The sequence below is a fragment of the Malus sylvestris genome, chromosome 9, assembly GCF_916048215.2.
Source record: "Malus sylvestris chromosome 9, drMalSylv7.2, whole genome shotgun sequence".
Lineage (NCBI taxonomy): Eukaryota > Viridiplantae > Streptophyta > Magnoliopsida > Rosales > Rosaceae > Malus > Malus sylvestris.
In genome coordinates this window covers 5,250,365-5,260,095 of record NC_062268.1, presented here as the reverse complement: position 1 = coordinate 5,260,095, position 9,731 = coordinate 5,250,365, and the positions used below count along the sequence as shown (strand labels likewise).

General features: G+C 38.0%; 1 pseudogene; it reads right to left on the bottom strand.

Moving 5' to 3' along the window:
- On the bottom strand, positions 1-1,727 carry LOC126582583 (uncharacterized; annotated as a pseudogene).
- Positions 1,728-9,731: the final 8,004 nt, after the last annotated feature.

Genomic DNA, 9,731 nt, shown 5'->3' with positions numbered 1-9,731 from the left:
TCACTGAATAAATATAACTCCCGACCCTATGCCAGCACCATGGTCTCTGCGCCTGTAGCCAGAGATTACCAACTCCCGGCCCAATGCATGCTCCGTGTCCCTCAGCCCGTAGCTAGGGATTATTTCTCCCGGCCTATCTGCCAACACCAAATCCTCGCCCCAGGCGGCATAGTATCCACTAGATACGCACAAATAGTTACGCCTCTCATAAATAACCACTTCATAGTATAAAGTCATACATCTTCTATACTATAAAGAGGGGTTTCTAAAACATGTTCTAGCATCCTATTGTCATCTATCAGATAGTCTACTAGTTCATGGTTTTGATAGAAAATAATATATTTTAAAATATAGCTCAATATAGGCTAACAAATAAATTCCTCACCAAAACGTGACGATAAACCACATATTTCATAAACATGCTTAACATAAAATCAAATCATAAACTCATAAGGCATGCATTTTCATTTATGCAATTAAACTGGGAAATTATGCAAATTTTAGAAAGGGGTCCACTCATAGATACTCCTTAGCAGTAGAGTTGTGCGGATAAGGATTAAGAATTTCCTCACTAGCAACTTCACCTAAGCACAAAAATGTAATAAATAAATAAAAAGAATTTTCTAAAGGATTTGGGCTTGAACTAAATAAAATAAGGGATTTGGGTTGAATGGGTTTTAGAATCCTAAGGTTTTTGGGTTAAAAGGGTTTTAGGGTGAAGAAGAGTGGTTTGGGCCCACACTCACACACACACGCCAGCCCACATACACACACCTACACAACACATACATACACACCCACACGTGCATAACACACGCATACACACCACACATGCACGGACACACACACACACACACACACACACACACACACACACAAAACACACACACGCACTACATATCACACACACCACACAACCCACACACGCACACACAGCCCAAAACACACACATGGGGCCCATGCAGGGCACGGCCCACATCACACACATGCACAATAGTCCACACACAAGCTGACCGGGCTTTAAGCCCTTTCATTTAAAACTAGCCCAAGGCCCTTTGAGTATTTGGGTTTTAAAAACTTAAAACTAGAAATAAAAATGATACGGGCCAGGGTATTGGGTTGGTCCAAAACGAGCTAAGGCCCGTGGTATTCTAAACGACCTGAAAGGCTTGGTGTTGCTGGAGAAGAACGTTGGAGCTACTACAACTCTGGTCGACGCAAACAGGGGTTTTAGACCCTGATCTAACTACCAAAATGAAGAGCAAGATGAGGGGAAGAGATTGCTACCCTCGAATAGTCGTGACACGGTCGGAGGTGACTGGAAATTCCCTCGAAACTCATGGGTTCGCCGGAAAAATAGGTGAGCTTCCCCCGCGCCGTTCCCGTCTTTAAAACCTTGGAAAAACAATGTAAATCTCATCACACAACGTCCAACATCATCAATGACGATTTAAAAAGGGATCCAACCTTACCTAACTGGAGAAATAGGAAAAATCCCGCCGGAGAGTTTCTCTGGGTTCCTCCGTGTCCCGCAGCAATGAAAGAGAGGAGACACGATAGGGTAATGATGGTGAAGGTGTTGTAGGTACCGGGTTGGTAATGGGTGTGGGCTCACGGGAGGATAAGAGAGAGATATTAGAGTGAGTACAGAGAGAGATGAAAAAGAGAGGTCTCGGGGTTGGGGGGACAGAAAGAGAGAAAGGAAGAGAGCTGGGGTGCTGCCACATGGCAGCTTGGGGATAGAAAATCCCACTTTAGATCCGAATTGAGTGAAAACAACGGGACTAAATTGATAAATTATCAAAGTTTTGGGGAACAACGAAATTATATATATAATCGGGGGTTGGGGTGTTACATTCTTATCCCAAGAGCATACGCATTATATGCCTCATCTCCCACAAAAAAATTTTAGTTGTGACGGGAACACGGATGGTACATCACGTGTTTTTATGTAAGTAGTGGAAAATTTTAATTTTTAAGTTATTAATCTTTTAACTGATAGGAGCATATTTATGCGACTTAGTTAGCTTGTTTTCTTGCATTTACTTAGCTAGTTTCTACTTATTATAGTATTTTAAGCTATTTTCGTGTGTTTGTAGGTTCTAATGGCAAAGTTGGCCAGAAAGTGCATTTTGATGCAGTTTTGGGCTGAAATAGATTGCATGCATATGGAGCAAGTTGGATGGACGTTTTTGGTGCTTAAATGAGGCTAGGAATGTGCTACAAATCTGGAGACATTATTTCAAGACTTGGAAGATAAGGAATCAGCAAGAAAGAAGGAACATTATCCAAACCTTATCCAAACTGTAACTAACTTAATCTTATCTTATCCTATCTTAATCTTTTCCTAACTTAATTCCTGTTGCAAGGGGGAGTTAATTTCTTATTTAAATCACCTAGAAACCTTTCTAGAAGGTCTTATCTGTTACTACATTGGTGCTGCATGTTTTTAGGCCTTGTTCTTCTAGAAATCAGCCACATAACATTGTTTCTAGAATTCCCTACAAAAGTGGCGCCCCAAACCCTTCTAGAAACCCTAAAATCTGCACAAACCCTAGTTCTTTTCCCCCTTGGATTGAGGCCCAAGCCTTTGCCGAAAATCCTAAGCCTTTTCCCATCAGAATTTGTCAAAACCCTAGGCTATAAATATGTGTTTTCAGCCATAATTTCGCACCACCACCCCCCATACAATTCTACACCCCTTTCAGCCGCAAAAACACCACCCACCACACCATAATTCGTTCTACACCACCACCCATTCAGAAATCCATATTTTGCCTCAGATGAGAGAGGACAAGACCTTGCCGTGGCTTCCATTGGAGAAGGAGGAGTGTGCCACAAGCCTACCTGCATCCTTTGGAGTTTCTAAAGTTCTTTCTTCCCTTGTTTTGTTTCCATGTTTATTTCAGGTTGCTTTTCAATTGTTTTGAATATGTGTAACTAATTTTCTTATTAGTTAGATGTGAATTCGAAGTCATGGACATATGTTTGATATGAATTGATTACCTTCAGTTTTTGTCTCGTAAAACATGAATGTGGTTTACTTATCTGATTGATTGAGAACTTATTTATGTATGTTGATTAGGGGTGCACACTTAATTTGCATGTATGAATCTGATGCTAAAATATAAGGAAGTTTCACCTAATCGTTATGAACTTATATTTACAAGTAGTGGAGGTTGCTAGTCACAATCACGTTAGGTAAATCCATTGCAGGAGTATCATGCAGTTCATAGTTACGAATGCCATGTCAATACTTATGATTTTCATAGAACTTAATGATCTTTGATTGTATCTCTATCATGTTGTTCATATAAGGAACTTGAGAAGAATAATTTGGTTGCCGATGCGTATTCCATCCAATTCAATGAACTTAGGAAAATCTGAAAGTTAATTTGTGCTTTTCACGATTAATTTGGGGCATTGTCGTTCATGGTTTGAAGAAACAATACTGGAAATCAATTTATGTTGCATATGTTTCATGTGTGAAGAAGAATCCTCTAGCTAGCTTTTCACCATTCAATTCACCTAATTTCGTGCCTTAGTTTGATTTAATTTTGCAATCTGTTCAATTTAATTAATTTCGTTCAATTCAATCCCCCCTTTACTTAGGTGTGTTAGATTAGTTTAAAAAGTGTTTCAATCTGTCCAATTGAGTGTTTTGAGTCTTATTAGTCTTAAATTCGTTCAAATGACTCCTTAAAGTCAGTTTTGAGTCTAATTGTTAGTATTGTGTTGTTTTGAGTCTTTTTAGTGTGTTTTGAGTTAGTTGAGTCATAATCTGTTTTAATTCAGTCTTTTGAGTCAAGTTAAGTTTTATTTTCGTCCAAATCACTTGTTAGGTCTAGAATTGAGTCTCTTTGATTGTTTGTTGCTGTTTTAAGTCATTTAAGTCAGTTTTGAATTTATAGTCTAGTTTAGTGTTTTTGAGTCTTATTTGCATTGATTAACAGCCCTAGTTAATCCTTGGTTTAGAACGATCCCTACTTACTTAATACTACAATTACATGTTTAATAGGGTTTAATTTGTGTGTCAAGTTAATTTTTACATCATTAACACACATATCTCACCATTTATATAAAGACACATGGTGTACCACCTTATATGACGGTTACACTAAAAAATCTCTCATCTTCCACAGCTAAATCCTACTATTTCTATATCATGAGGTCATTAGATCTCAAGAGATTGGTTAATACAGGATAAGCCCATCATGAGCTGATCACACCCTCTTAATAATTTCTTCTATTTCAGTTCCACTTTCTACTTATGCAATTAAACTAATCTCATTTCTCAGACAAGTTAATTAGTCCATCAAATAATATTTGTTTAATGCTTGACACAAGATTTGCCATCTCTGGTGCAATGTATGTATTCATTTACTTAATTCTGGGTGGTGCATTTTGAGTAAGACTGACTCACAGTTGACAGGTACATTTACTTGCGTACTTGTAATAATAAAGTATTATTTAAAGTTTTCAGGTTTAATTTTAGGAAAAATTAATAAAAATGACTTGAAAACTTTAAATTTTAACGATAAGGACAAAATAAATAGTAAAATGAATGGTACCAGAATTGACTTTTTGGTGTAACAATGTCGTTTTTCGTTAAAGTGAACAGTACCGGAAGCTTTTCATTAAAGTTTCCTTTATTTTAAGCAAAGTGATTAGTTTAAACTTGGGTGCTGAATTACCTGCTCGTCATCAATATTGTTTGTTTTCACTGATAATTGTTGGTTGATTCTGCTACTAATTCATTATATGGTAGTCTTGTAGTAAAAATGTCTTGGATTATCCAACCACTGCTTGTATTCATAAAAGGTACACGACTGCTGCTCTATTTTTTATATGGTATTTGGTGGCGATCTGATTATAAATTTAATTAATACAATGAGTAGTGCTTAAACACTGCGTTTTTTGGTTTAATTACTTTAATTATGCACTGCCTAAAGTATTTGGTGTTTTAAACTAATCAAGGTTCTGAGTTTGTTTATAATTTCTTGATGCATGTCCTTCTAGCTAGGCTTGGCTTATAACATATGAAAATAGGGTTTACAAGCAATATTGGCAGATAAGAGGATCTTGGATGTCAGGGTAAACGATCCGAATTACAAGACCTACGTGAAATTAGGGTTTCCAATATTAGTTAAGAATCATTGTGCTGCTAGCTAGCCTGCCCTCTGAATTGTCTGTTACTTCACATTGATAAAACACTATATATCGCCATTGTCGCCAAATTTTCATAATCCATTGATCCTTGACCAAAATTTCTTATCAAATTACAAATACAATATTATGGGAAAACAAAATGATGGCCATATCTAGCAGAAAAGAGAGGGCAAGATTGGTTTTGGTTGTATTCTTTGAAAAATCCAAAACTGCTTGCATATGCTTTCATAATTAAGCCATTTGGAAAGGGTTGTGGACTAATCAATTGGTCTTCGTTTATAGTTTTTAAGATTTAAGATGGTTAAACACGACATCCTTGCTGCTAGGTGCTGCCAATGGCAACAAGAGACATTGATTGGTGGGCTAATTGAGAGGGCTAGCAACAGAAAATGGTAACAAAAAATGACCAAGAAGGCAAATTATAACGAATAAGTAAAAAACCCCTGAAGAAAACAAAAGCAAGAGGCAGGCACAAATATTGCTACCTGCAATATTATCTCCTTGTTACATCAATTTCAAAGCAAAAATGATTGAAGTAATAATTCCAAAGTCCCCACTCATTAGAGAAAAAAATTCGGCTCGATCTAAATCAGAATGTGGCCTTTAACTAATTTGTGTAGAATTTTTGAACCAAGGCCACTCCCAAAGGCCGCATAATATGATAATATTGTAAAAGTTTTTTCTAGAGGGACTCAGTGCTCTTTCTGTCTCTATGGACACTACAAGAGCCATAAGGGTTTTAGCCCCCCCATTTGTGAAAATGACTGGTTTATTTGTTTCTTGCATTTCTCTTTTCGTTATGTGTTTTGACGATGACGCTTTAGGTTAATGCATAATTTTTTTATTTTTTTATTTTTGTCGAAAAGTTAATGCATAGTTCAAACAGGTACATTTGGAAGTGGGGTGAATTTTTTACCATTCTTTTATATGGACGTTTTGGAAGGGGAGATGATCAATACTATTAATTGATGTTGATGATAGTGATGGTGGCGACAGTGACGTTTTTGATATCCTCGGGGTGATGAATATGGTCATCAGAGGTCCTGCCGACTCAGATCTGCTTCTTTTGGTGGCGGCAACACCTCTCATGGTGCCAGAAATTTGGAAGACGCCAGAAGAGAGTAGATAATGTACAGATATGATCAGTCATGCGTATATAGGAAGAGCTTCATCTAGGGTTTCACTTAGAAGCAAAGTCTTTCGGTAAATAAAAATAGAAATTAACGGACGAGGAATAGCTACCTTCTGCCAGTACCTTTTCCTTCTTACATTCCCTATTCATCATTTGATATTTGTATTCGACTTGCACGACAAACTAAACACTTAGTAAATGGAGAAGGTAGCTAGCATTTCTCTTTACTAAAAACTTGGTCAATGGATAAGATCATCTTTTTAAACCAAAAATTACAGTTATATTGTACCACAAAAAACAAAAGACAAACAAACAGATCGTTATATTGATCAACATACGAAGTTATATATATTGCATAGATACAGTGACCCACCGCCTTGAGGGAGTTGTGGAGGAAGGATTTCAATCACTACATCGTCTCGTAGATCACTAGTTCTTGATGATGACGGTGATGCTGGTGATCTTTTTTATTCTTTTGAGTTTTGAATATGCTGGTGAACTTGTTGGATCAATCTACATAATTCTTTTATCCATGATGAACGACTTGCCGAAGAAACATTAGCAGCTTGTCAAACTTTGTTATACAGTGACCATGAAATTTCAATTAACGATTAAGAAATTTTCATAGGTAAATAAGTTGAATATCAGAGTACGCGATAACCAATACTACAAATTAATATGAATATTATTAAACAAACGAAAATATTGAAATGGCTACAAAAACCCTAAGGGTGCGTTTGTTGCACCGGACTATCTCGGACTGGATTAGCTTCAGGGACTAAGCTGGACTGGCTTAGACTAGACTAAGCTGGACTGATTTAGTGAAGCGTTTGGTGCAGTGTCGGACTAAAAAGAAGGATAATAACAAACTACAATATTTTATATTTTTTAATTCATATCTAATAATATTATATTAATTAATTCTATCTTTTTTTCTTCTAATAATACTCTCCCTCTCTCTGGAAGCCTCCATCATTTTCTTCCTCATTCTCTCCGTCCCACACTCTCCGTCCCTCTCCTCTTTTTTCTGATTAATTGCCAAAACTGATTAATTGCCAAAAAAATTCTGCAAAATGAAGAATCGAGCTTCGTTTTTCTGGTTTTTGTTCATGGGATCGTCGGGCTTGTCCACCAGAGGAGGAGAAAAACGAAGAGGAAGACTTGGTGGAGGACAAATCGAAGAGGAAGACCCGGTGGACAAACGAGAAAAAACGAAGCTCGATTCTTCATTTTGCAGAATTCGGAGGTTGTGGACTCCGAATCTGGGGTTGGATTCTGTCTTCTCTGCTGCTGTTTTTTTGTTTGGATTCTGTCTTCTTTGTTAAATTTGTCTCTGTTTGTGGGCTGTCGAAGGTTGTGGACTCCGAATCTGGGGTTGGATGTTTTGGATTTTTTAATGTGCGAGGCAGTGAGGAAGAAGGAAATGAGAGCGGCGATTTACGAGGACGCGGCGGTTGTCCTGGGATGGTCCGGTGAGGTTGTCGAGCAGGGTGAGCAGTCGAGTAAAGCGCTGAGGAGTCGAGCAGAGCAACGATCTTAGCAATCCGGTGGTATTTGGGGGGTCTCGCTAAGACTACCTAGCGAGCCCCGTAGTCCACACGAGTCCCCTTTAGTCCCACTTAACTTAGTCCCAACACCTATCAAACATGGGATTGTAGTCCAGTCCAGTCCAGTCCAGTCCCTCCTAAGGAGGTGAAACAAACGCCCCCTAAGAGGCTACATTATCACTAACTTATTTCTCAAACTAAATTACAAAACAATATTTATAAAGAACTAAACCTAAGAAACCCTATCTTGGATAGGCTATGCCCAATTCCTAAACTAACAAGGAAAACCCAAATACTAATATAAACATAAATACTACTATTTTCCAACACTCCCCGTCAAACTCATGGCGGTATACGACATGGGTTTGCAAATAAGCAGATGCGAATTAGCTCCGTTAGGCGGACTGGCAGGTATGCAAACTTGACTTGACTTGACTAGCGAACTGGTGAGTGTTGAGAATATGAAAAAAAACCCGTCACTAAATGAACGAGATTTCCATTTCTCAATTGTATGTTGGTAGCAACAAACAGCGAGAACCAAAAAGTTACTATCACTCGAGTAGTCACAAATCCAAGCACTCGAGTGACGGTCACAAAACAATTCCAAACAGGACAATCAACAATTCATGTGGGCCTAAAACAAACGTAAACCATTTTTTTTTCTTTTGCCCGTGTGGGCCTCAAAAACTCCAAACAATTTTTTTCTTTTTCGTCCTTTTTTTTTCTCTCCTTTTTTCTTTCTTTTTCTTTTTTCTTTCTTTTTCTTTTTTTCTTTCCTTTTTCTCTTTTCTGCTGGGCGAACAAGTGCAACATTGTACTTTTTAAACAACTAAATAGCAGTGACTTAAGCAAATGATTTTTTTTCCTTGACAAGCAATAAAACACGCGAGCTCCAGAGTGTAAAGGCGAGGCAGCAAGCGATGTGGGTTTACAACAGGTGGTGGTCAGACAACGGCGGGGTTGTAGGAGAGACTTGGTGGCGTGGTGACGATGCAGCAGAAGGTTCAGGCAGGCAGTGAGGTGTGGGTACGATGCGGGTTTGGTTTATGGTGCAGCGGCGTGCGAGTCAGAAACAACGGCAGTGATCCATGGCGAAGATGAACTCGATCCGAGTTTGTGGTTCTTGGGTCTGGGCTTCGTCAAAACTAGTGGCGAGTCGTGGTCGAGCCGCATCAGTGGTGGATGGTTCTGCAGATCGGCGCGCGTGGATGGTGATGCGGGTATGAGCGGAATCGATCTGGTGTGGCGGTGGTCTCGAACTGGGGTTCAGGTTCAGCACGGTGTGCCTCGACCCTCCCAAACAAACAAATTCAGCCTCTTTTTTTTAACAAACCCTAACTGAAACAAAACTGATACTGAACAGACAAACAAATCGATATCAACCCCGAAACAGATTAATTCCCAAAGGATTTAATCTGCTTTGATATCAAGTTGAATATCAGAATGCGCGATAACCAATACTACAAACTAATAGGAATATTATCCTTATTATTAAACATACAAAAATGCCGAAACGGCTACAATGTAACTAACTTATTTCTCAAACTAAATTACAAACAATAATTATAGAGAACTAAATTTAAGAAACCCTAATTCGGATAGGTTAGGCCCAATTCCTAAATTATCAAAGAAAATTCAAATACTAAAATAAACATAAATACTAATATTTTCTAACAAAATATATATTATCTGACGGACAAAGTGGATGGATAACTACTACAAAAGTGACCAATATTACTAATCAAGTGTGATAACGTTTAGCTTGTCGACGTGCGATACACATTAATTGATGAAATAACAAACAAAACTAGAAACTTCAGTATGAAAAATCAATGTCCTTCGAGATATATCAATTTATTATATCTTCAAGAAAGAATGAAGGA